The sequence below is a fragment of the Quercus robur genome, chromosome 11 (assembly GCF_932294415.1).
Source record: "Quercus robur chromosome 11, dhQueRobu3.1, whole genome shotgun sequence".
Classification (NCBI taxonomy): Eukaryota; Viridiplantae; Streptophyta; class Magnoliopsida; order Fagales; family Fagaceae; genus Quercus; species Quercus robur.
The window spans coordinates 17,654,195-17,665,383 of record NC_065544.1 but is presented as its reverse complement, the minus strand read 5'-3'; the positions used below and the strand labels follow the sequence as shown (position 1 = coordinate 17,665,383).

Below are 11,189 nucleotides of genomic sequence, written 5' to 3'. Positions count from 1 at the left end.
CGTAAACAAATCTCTGTGTCAATTTAATTCCCGTTGCATTTAATTTAATTGGTGATTTGTTTGTGCTATCAGTATTGCATGTTAATTGAATTAATTAATTAACTTGGTTAATTAATTTGTTAATTATTCATAAGGGGTCAATACGTTTTTAGCTTATCAAAAAATATTGTAGGTAAAGCTAAAAACTAGCTGAAATAGTATAGTGGTACCATGAATAATACTAAAAAATAAAAAAGTATAATAGGACCTATCAATGCAAAAATAAGCTAAATCGTAAAAGAAGTTGCATTTTCTCAGCATATTCCAAACGCAACCTTAAGTTGCAAGCATCCACTATGATTTGTAGTGTGGAACACAACACAAGTAATTAACTCATTTTTTTTTTTTAGTTTTTTTTTTAATTTTTTTTAATCTTTTATTTTCTAAATACAAGATAGAAATTCTACTATAACATAATTTAAGTGTATATGTGTATGAAGTTCATTTTTAGAAACTTGAATTTTGGTCTTTTTTCCCCACACTCTACAAGTACTTAATACTTGTGGAGTAATCATTGCGTCACGGGTATGCGATAATTGTTAGTAGTTTTTAACGTAATTGGATTTGTGTTAAAATGGTTGGAAACATCTATTTTGGTATGACTAATAAGCTCATAGTGTTAATTATCTATAATCTCTAATTACCCAATTTATTTTTTGTGTCAAGACAAGTTGATTTATTTTGATTGTATTAACTTATTTAATCTATACAAATAAATGTCTTTTTTGTTCATTATAAGTCTAAATTTTAAATATAAATTAAAAAAATTAAATGAATTTGAACGGTGAATCAATAGTTTTTTATATGATGCCCTGTCCCTTTTACTCAAAATGAAAAATAGTTACACTTTTTTGGGTTCAAATAAAAACGTTTATATAATATATTATTTGTGTAGGGGCTGTTTTTGGGGCTCTGGCCCAACAGGCGGGCGATTCTGGCCCAAAAAGTCCCTCAACAATGAATTTGTAGAGAGTAGGTTACAGAACTAGGTCTTGACAGCGTGAACGTAGTTACGAACAAGCCATGCAACCAGTTGGACGTGGGGATATTCCTCTAAGCTTTTGGGATAACAGTCCGTGGGGCTGTATCTTCTGCTTTTTTTCCTCCAACTCCTTTCTCTTTTTCTCTGTTTTTCTTCCTCTTGCTTGCCATCCTCTGACCATGGGGATTTCCTTATCTTATATAGCATCCTTTCTACGATAATGACCCTACACTTGTTAATCATCTGGGCCTCTACTTGAGTGCCTGTCCCATAGGACATCCTCCTTCTTTTCTGTGAGTTGCACTGGCCAAGATAATCCTGTTCTCTTGTCCTTTCCACATTAATGTGGCTGGAAAAGTTGCTCCTTGGCATTTAATGCGGCAGTTGTGGTTGCCCCCCCCCCCTGGAACGTCATGCACTCTTCCTTGATATTGGTTGGCCTTGCGCCATGTAAAGGGAGGGAATCGAACTCCCATTTGGTGCGTCCGAGGAGGTACTCCTCCTCGGATGCCCCTGAGCAAGCCCGGCCCAACATGATTGGGCTGGGGGGGTCCTCCGCCCGTGTCTTCACTTCTTATTGTGGTTGGGCCTAGTACAGGTACTATGGCCCAACGTTGACTGGCGAACTTTACCCCCACAATTTGTATTTTAATTGATATTATGAAATATAATTTTTATAAGATCTATTTTTTATAATTATTATAATTTATGTTCCTGTGCATGTTGTTCATAATAATTTTTATGTCATATTAATTAAACAAGTTGAGATCAATCGAGAATTTATTAGGTCCACCATGAGAACTATTGAAGTGGTTTTCCTTATCTTTTTAACCATTAAAAAGCTGTCATTATGCAAATGTGACATTGTCCAGTAATTTTTTATTTTTGTATTGATTAGGAATTTGACTCACACATTTGTATAAATGACATTATTTCATTGGTTAAGAGAATCATTTTAACAGTTCTCCAAGAGGACTTATTAATTTATCGAGATTAGTTATGTTGTATCAATTGGTACACAAATATTATGCAAAATATTATATAAATAGTGCTCGAGTTGATTTGTGTAGTTAATAGATCCTACCCAAACATGATTCATCAACATAAATTATTTAATTTTTTCAATTTACCATTTTTTTTATTTGAATAAATGTAGAGTTGTAACTTTTAATAAAATATTTTTCACAACGTATTGAAGTGATAAGTTTTAAGTAATGAAAATAAAAGTAATGTCAATAATAAATGTATGTGAAAAAAATTATTCATCAATCACAACTTATTAAAAAAGTTTTTGGAATAAGTTGTATTCATTACAAAAAATAATTAAAATTTCTTCCTTTTTTCAAAATTTTTTTTTTTTTGGTATGGAAACTAATTATACAAATATATATATATATATATATATTAAAATGTGTAATATCTTATTTTCTTCTTTTATACTATAATGTTGAATTTTATTAATTAAATTTAGAGTGGATTTAATGGAATCATGAGTCATGACATTGACGAGAAAGGTCACAATGGTCAATTTAGGCTGCAAACCCGAGAACTACAAATTATTGCAAGAGACTGACCAGTAGGTTTTTTTAAAAAACCATGGGGTCCACCTCATGGAAATGGTGGCAGAGGGTACTAGGGGTGGCAATTCGTGTTCGCATGTCGGGTTAGTGTCGTGTCAAGTCATGAGTATTATATTATATGGGTCAATCCTAACCTGACATATTTATTAAATGGGTCAAGATACTTCAATCCTAACACAACCCATTTATTAAACGGGTCAGTCATGTTGACTCGTTTATTAGATTTTATCAAAACGAAAATAATAATAATAATCTTAGTATTAAACAAATTGATATGAATTATGAAAACCCGAACAAATAAATATTTTTATATAAAAATTAAAAACTAATAACTACATTACAAATAATAATTCAAAACTAAAATATATCTCAATATCACATATAATCAATCATAATATGTCAAATAAAATAAACCACAAAAATTAAGAAGTTTATATACGTAGGGTTTGAAAGGTATATTGGTAAAATGTCATTTAATTAAACAGGTCAAATAGGTCAAATGGGTTCCATGTGATGGACACTAACCTAACCCATTTATTAAACGGGTCAGTCATGTCAAGCCGAATATGACACGAACCCATTAAGTCTCAACTTATAACCTACTAATTTCGTATCGTGTCATGTCGGGTTCGCAGGTCATGTCTAATTTTACCACCCCTAGATAGTACAGGGACTTGGGAACTTTAGCCAAAATAATTTGAAATTTGCCCAATAATTAGTTAGATCCATTAGAGCGTGCATACTTGAAAATGCCTATACTATTTTACCATCTCAAAAACTACTTTATCAATTATACCATATCATTTTACAATATTCCCAACATCCCAACTTTTATTTTCTCATTCTACTTATTAAAATACTATATATTACTCATTAAAATAATATAATATATTCCAATACAACTCTCCCTCTCTCTCATTAAAAAAAAAAACTCCCTCTTTCTTCTCCCCCATCTGTTTGTTTCTATTCATTAGTGTCTCTTTCTTTGAACCACCATCCACCCGAAGCCAAATACCTCATCAACTAGCCACCAGCAACCAACAATCAGCAACTAGCCACCACCCAAACCTAACTAGCCACTACCATCAGCCACAAAAAGCAGTCACCACCACCATGCCACACACCAATCACCAACCACCAAAAGCCATTAAATCAAAAAACCAACAAACCTCGATGAAAAGAAATTAAATCCATTGAATCAGAAAACCAATAAACCCAGATCAAAACTCCATTGTCGTTGTCTCCACGCCTCACCATCGTCGTCTCCATGCCTCCATGCATCCACACATACCTAGATCAACCCACAACCCGGATCACAACCCATAACCCAAACCAAGCAAACCCACACAAACCTAGACCAACCCATACCATAAACTCAGATTAACCCACCATCATGACCTCCTCACATCGCCGCCATTGATCATCGACCTAGACCCACACTGCCACCATCGAGGCCATGCCACACGCCACGTGCCGGTCTCGCCACGCCGTGACCATATCGTTACCATGCCGAATCCAACCCAACTTCGGTGGCATGCATTAAACGAGAGAGAGAGAGAGAGAGAGAGAGAGAGAGAACTGAGGATGAAAGAAAGAGAGAATTGGAGAAAAAAGAAAGAAAGAACAAAATAGCTGAGTGGGAGAAAGAGAGAGAGAGAAAAAATAATAATTATACAAGCCTGCTATAGTACCATCCTACATATAAGATGGTACTGTAGCAGTATTGTAAAAAAGTTTACAAGTTTAGATGGCCGCATGGAGTGGGTTTTTTGTGCATTGATGGTAAAATACACTAACATATGTCATATACAATTGCCAATGGGAATGCTCTTATAGTATAAGTTATCCGTTGAAATTTGAATGGATTTATGGTGACATGGAGCGTGTCATGCTAGTAACTAGGGTACTGCGCTTAGTGCAATTACATTGAAAGTTGGTTTTTTTCAATTTTCAATTTCAGCCATTAAAAAGGTTGTTGCATCATTTGATCTCAATCCTTTCTTGTCATGTAAATATGTACTTTAGGCATCATGCATGTAAGAGAGAAAAATTTAAAAAGTAAACAGCAAAAAAGGTTTTAAAGAATTTATGATCCAAGGTCTACAATTAAAAGAAAATTTTTTAGCTTTCAATCTCAATCTTGAAAAAGTAATTGTTCCATGTAATAACAACGTTAACTTGAGCTTTATTCGATTCAAGCTTTATATGGGCTCAAGTTTTTGTGAGAGGAATTTGTAATTAAACTTGATGAAATTGGATTAAATTACAACAAAAAAAAAAAAAAAAAAAAAAAAGAGAAGAAGAAATGAATAGGAATAACAACCTATTTCAGTTTAACTTGTCTTTACCTATTCTTGAAATTAACCTAACTCAACCAAGTTGAACCTGAACTCAACCTGCTCACCAAGCATCTGTCATAAATTATAAATTATATTTTTTTTATTGGCTCATTTTCAATGTATATATACTAAAATTATATTAGACTTTCTGCATTGTTGGTGAAAATTTGTGCATTTCTCAAATATAAATCTTTTACTTTTAGGCTTATTTGTTTATGCATAACTTTTTAAAATCTCAATTATTTAAAGTACAATTATACTTAACTAGCTATTAGCAAGTAAATAAGCTTTCAACCAAAAACTAATCCAAATTCATAATTATTTTTATTGGTAAATTAACTTTATTTCATGTTTTATGTATAACAAGTATGTGCCTTTTCTTTTCTTCTTTTGTGAAATTGTTGGACAAGTATATTATTATTATTATTATTAATAACTGTTAGGACATATGTGATTCACTTGTTAGGAACATATGTCACTATTTTATGTAATTGGCTAATCCTTTGACAAAACGCACTTTACTTGTATTTGGGTAGAACCAAGATGTGTTTAATACTTCAAAAAACTTTGTTTTAAGATCATGTGTTGAAGCCATGCAAGTTTGTCCAAGATTCAAGTCTGAAAATTGTCTGTAATTAAAGCTCGATAGCTAGCCATCTATTGAGCTTGAAGAGTTGTTCCAGCCCTGTGGCTCAACAGTAGCTCGATCAATAGGGTATCTGTCGAGGTTTATGAAAAACAGAATTTCAGATCTACTTTGACTCTAATTCGTGATTATGTGTTTGAGTTTTCTTTTCTCACAACCCTAGATATATAAAAAGATTATTTTAAGAGCCGTTAAAGGGGACACAAGTTGCACAAGTGTTAAGAAAAAGTTTGTTCAAGCAAATTGTGACCGGAGATAGAGTTTGCCCTAGTTCATCGTTCTTGTGAAGAAGTTGCTGTGTTTGTACACTGTAGGGTTTTATGACTAAGCATCTTCTTGATCTTCATCGTCCGGATGAACTAAAGAACTTTGCAATTAACAACCTTTTCTAGTTGGTGATTGAAGTCGTATACTGGGATCCGCGCAATTAGTTAGTCATGTACTGGGAGCCGTGCGTTACAAGGAGAGATTGTCATTACAGAACAAATCCAATTGGGTATTGAGGTAAGGGTTCAACTGTAGGTTGGTATAAGGTATTAGGATTCCTTTACTTGTAACCACTTGTTTTGATAATAGTGGATTTTTGGTAGTGGTGACCTTAAAATCACTCGGTGGGGTTTTTGCCGTGTTGGTTTTCCCTATTCGTAAACAAATCACTATGTCAATTTATTTTCCACTGCACTTTAGTTAATTGGTGATTTGTTTTTGCTACCATGTATTTGCATGTTAATTTGATTAATTAATAAACTTGACTAACTAATCAATTAATTCATCACAAGGGGTCAATTCATTTTTAGCCTATCAATAACCAAACTATAAGCCTAAGAGTTTATGTTTTATTCAAAAATTATTTTCAAATGTTTCGTTTATTCTTTTATTTGTCCTAAAAGAAATACGAAAGAAAGAGGTTAGAAAGTATTTTAAAACCCTTTCTTTTTTTGTACATTAAGAAAATAGGGTCATACTAGTGTAAGTGTCACAAAACCAACGTGACATTTAAATACCACTAATGCTCGCCATGTGATTGGCTAAGAATGAGTGTTGTCTAGTATAGGCCTATTATAACGATCCAAGGAAAAACGTTAGCCACATCTATACTATACCAATCACAATTAAAGCTTCTTGTAATTGTTTATAAAACCCAAATCTACCCAGTAAATACCCAATATGAGACTCATCACACACCCACACACATCACACAATCAATCAAATTGGGGCATCACAATTTCCCCACTTAAATCCCTAACGTCATCGTTAGGGCCTACTTTGTGGGTAGTGTCTCTAAACCCACACGGGATTACCGGGCCGGCTCTGATACCATATGTAACGACCCAAGAAAAAGCGCTAGTCACATCTGCGCTATACCTTAAAAGGACTAGTCACAATTGAGGCTTCTTGTAGTTGTTAATAAAGCTCAGATCTACCCAGTAAATACTTAATGTGGGACTCATCACACACCCACACACATCACACAATTAATCAAATTGGGGCATCACAATCTCCTCCACTGAAATCCCTAACGTCCTTGTTAAGTCCCACTTTGTGGGTAGTGTCTCTGAACCCACATGGGGTTACCAGGCTGGCTTTGATACCATATGTAACAACTCAAGAAAAAGCGCTAGCCACATCTACGCTATACCTAAAAAGGACTAGTCACAATTGAGACTCTTTGTAGTTGTTAATAAAGTCTAGATCTACCTAGTAAATAGTAAATACCCGATATGAGACTCATCACACACTCACGCACATTACACAATCAATCAAATTGGGGCATCACAATTTTATTGAACCTTAGTATTGGAGAAGTCATCTTTGGAGATTATAATCCTGGTTGGAGTCAGAAACTTTAAATTTGGTTTAAAGGAATATACATGAACCTCAAGATCGTAAATTATCCTCAACCTCAACCTCAACCTCAACCTCAAGGAATATGCATGAACCTCAACCTCAAAATTTGTTTAGAGCACCCACAGTAGATGTGGGATATGTGTCAAATGCTAAATATTTGACACATATCCCACACCAAACACAAAAAATAGCTCCCTAGCAGATGTTGCATATGTTGCATATATTTGGCACATATACCATTTTGTGTCCGTACCATTGCAAATTTGCAACGGTACGGACAAATGTGGTAAACCAAAATAATGTATTTTAATGTGTAGTAAATATTATTTTAATGTATTTTTAATGTGTAGTAAATATTATTTTAATGTATAGAATTGAATTATAAAACATCTGATAAATGAGATGTTGTAAAATGATGTGGTAAAATAATAAAGTAGGCATTTAGTGTGGCAAAATGGCATAATTTTTACACCAACTGCTACGGATGCTCTTAGCATAACATCTAAACTTATGAATCGATCCTCTTGAATAGCATCACTGCCAGAAGTACAGAAGCAATAACCAACACAATATTATTAAACCTTAATCCCAAAATATTGGGGTCGACTATGAATTCCCAACAAATTATTTGGGTCAGCCACATGTATTCTTTTCTGCCATTCTATTATGGCCAGAAGTAATAACCAAGTGGCAATGAAATGAGTCCGTCTCTGCAGTTCTCACATGATTTGGAGACAGACTCAACTATAAATGCCATGACAGAGGTTTGCTTTTTTATATTGCTGTGTAAAATGATTTAAGATTGTCTCTTGCTCTGCGGAAGCTAAATACTTCAAAGTTTTTTATGCAGAAGTTTGTTGTAATATTTGGATGTGAATAACAGGTGGAAGACTAGCAATGACTTGGTATCCTGAGGCATTCACCAGCATACTCATGAATGATATGAACTTGCGGGCTGACCCTTCTCGTGATTATCCTGGAAGAACCTACAGATTTTACACTTGACATAGAGTCTATGGATTTGGACAAGGTCTAAGCTACACCAATTATACCTACAAGTTCTTATCAGCACCAAACAAAATAAGTTTTTTGGGACCTCTCAAGTCTGATTCCAGCAAAAATGTACCGCACGAGGTAGGAGATGAACTTGGTTTTATTCACATTGATGAGGTGGAATCTTGCAATTCACTAAGATTTTCTGTGCAAATTTCTGTTATGAACCTGGGTGATATGGATGGAAGCCATGTTGTGATGTTGTTCTCTAAAGTGCCAAAAAAATTTAAAGGCACTCCATTTAAAAAGCTAGTTGGATTTAATCGTGTGCATACCTTGTCACATGGATCTACTAAAACAAGCATCTTAGTAGATCCTTGTCAACATCTTAGCTTTGCAAATGATCATGGAAAAATGATATTGCCCTTGGGTAAACATAAACTAATGTTGGCAGATTTGGAATATTTTATTTCAATTGAAACTGATTGAGGCCTATTTATAATTCAAAATTGCACCTGTTATTGGAAATGAGCATCAATTTTGTTATTGAAGCATGGACTTTATTTTTGGGGGTGAGAAGCATGACATTATTTGAAAGGAAATATGGTGTCATTTGATACGCTTTCAGATAACGAAGTTAATATTTCATTGGCTTCCAGGTTCTGGAATGTTTGTTGTTGTAAATATATACCAGGTGTTATCGATTGAATTTTACTATTTAAATGCATAAAGTACATGATGGGAGCCCAGAACTTGAAACTGAGACCATGGAAATGATGCAAAAATCAATGGGCTTGGACATGGATATTGGATAGGGACCTGAAAACCAAATGAGTTGAAAAGGTAAATGAGATTGAATTTCACAAGAGAATCATGGTTGTCTAAACTCTTGTCACCTGCAATGCTTGCTAGAGTGGAAAAGGTAATGTCCAAAATGTATTCAGTTATCCTTCTCAAAAAAAAAAAGAAAATAAATAAATAAATGTATTCAGTTATTAATTTTTTCCTCATTAAGGGATAAAATGATACATTCGACTGTCTTTATACTAATCTGGATGATCTTTTGGTAGTGTTAATGCCGTTCTGGTGTATCATGGCAATAGTTTCTTTAAGCCGTGAGACACACTCTAGAAGATTAAGCAGATTAAATTCTTATGGAAGGGGGAAAGGAAAGAGAAGACAAGAATGAACTGTAATCCAGCTTAATTTGCTTGTCATAAGCTGTTCTTGTTGAGTATAAGGACTTCTCACTTTGTTTAATCATTCTGATAATCCATGGAAATTAATGCGAACTCAGGAACTTCTCACTTTGTATCATGGAATATTTGATAATTGAAAGTGAAATCTGCATTATGCAAATATTTGTGGTATGCAGTACTTCTATTCCCAGCAAATATGGTAGGTTTTGCTGAATATCAACTTTTTAAATTACAAATTTTTTTTGAGGGGGTAAATTACAAATTGATGAATTAACTTTGATGAAGATGGGGAATTTGAATCTAGTTGTCTCATTTAGAAATATCAAGAACTACAAAGGCTCTTGCCTCTCAAAAAAAAAAAGGCTCTTGACATAAGATATTAATTCTTATATAATTTATCTCATTTCATTTTGGGGATAGAAAATTGAGTTGTCTCATTTTGAAATATCAAGAACTACAAAGGCTCTTGCCTCTCAAAAAAAAAAAAAAAAAAAGACTCTTGACATAAGATATTAATTCTTATATAATTTCTTTTATTTTATTTTTCTAAAATCTCATTTCATTTTGGGGATAGAAAATATGGAGGAGGACTACTTGAATGATTTTTTGACTACAAAAAAATTGACTTATGGTGGGTTGACACCTTTTTTGTTTTTGAATATGTTGTGAGATATTGTTGTGCACAATATAATGCTAACAAATTCAGTCAAGATACTAAAAGATACAATGTAATGCTAATGTATCATCAAATTTGGAGTCTCTCTTCTTCATCAATCCCGCTCTTAATATTTTCTTTGCCTGTTTTTTTATTTTTTTTATTTATTATTTACAAGTAGATAAAGATTATTCAAAAACTTTTCATGAAAAGAAAAAAAGATTATTCAAAAACTAACCTAATAAATTAACCCACCCGCATGCACGTCTTCAATAATACTCCACCTAAAAAAGAATGATTTAAAAAATAATTGTTGCAAGTCTTTAATAGTACTTCTTTAGTTCTTCACGCCAAAAAAAAAAAAGAAGAATAATTTAAACAATAGCAGCTTCAGAATTTTTTTCAAGAGGGGGTTAATAGTGTTGTAATTTTTGTGTTAAAAGTTTTAATTTTTTGCTAATGAAGAAGAAATATGCAAGGAAAAACAATTTCATTCTGCAGCCAATCGCAAAGTAAGCCAGAGTCTAGAGTGAAGATTTATTTGTTCATTTATTTTTTAAAAATGAAGCGGCAATTTTAAGAGTAGAGCTACTGACACAACACTTTCATAACAAAATTTAAGTGGCAAATTGTTAAAGATATGTAAAAAAGTGATGTTATTTGTGGGTCAAGATAAAAATCAATTAAAACTTGCCACTTAACCTTTATTGTAAAATCATTGTGAAAATAATATTATGAAAATAACACTAAGATGATCATATTAAAGTTTATTTCAACTGGAATTAAACAAAATTTTGGGTTAGGGTGTTCAAAATTTTATTTTAGGGATATGAACAAAAAAAATTATATATAATTTTTGTTTTTTGGCTAGGTTAGGGGGTTCAACCTCTTAAGTTGGCTGTAGAGCC

At 33.1% G+C, this 11,189-nt stretch overlaps 1 long non-coding RNA gene across 1 annotated transcript; it reads left to right on the top strand.

Moving 5' to 3' along the window:
* The first annotated feature begins 7,383 nt into the window (after positions 1 to 7,383).
* LOC126707308 (uncharacterized) lies at positions 7,384 to 8,813 on the top strand. Its single transcript, XR_007648895.1, has 2 exons — positions 7,384 to 7,416; positions 8,318 to 8,813. It is a non-coding gene; the product is annotated as an uncharacterized LOC126707308 (long non-coding RNA).
* The last annotated feature ends 2,376 nt before the right edge of the window (positions 8,814 to 11,189 follow it).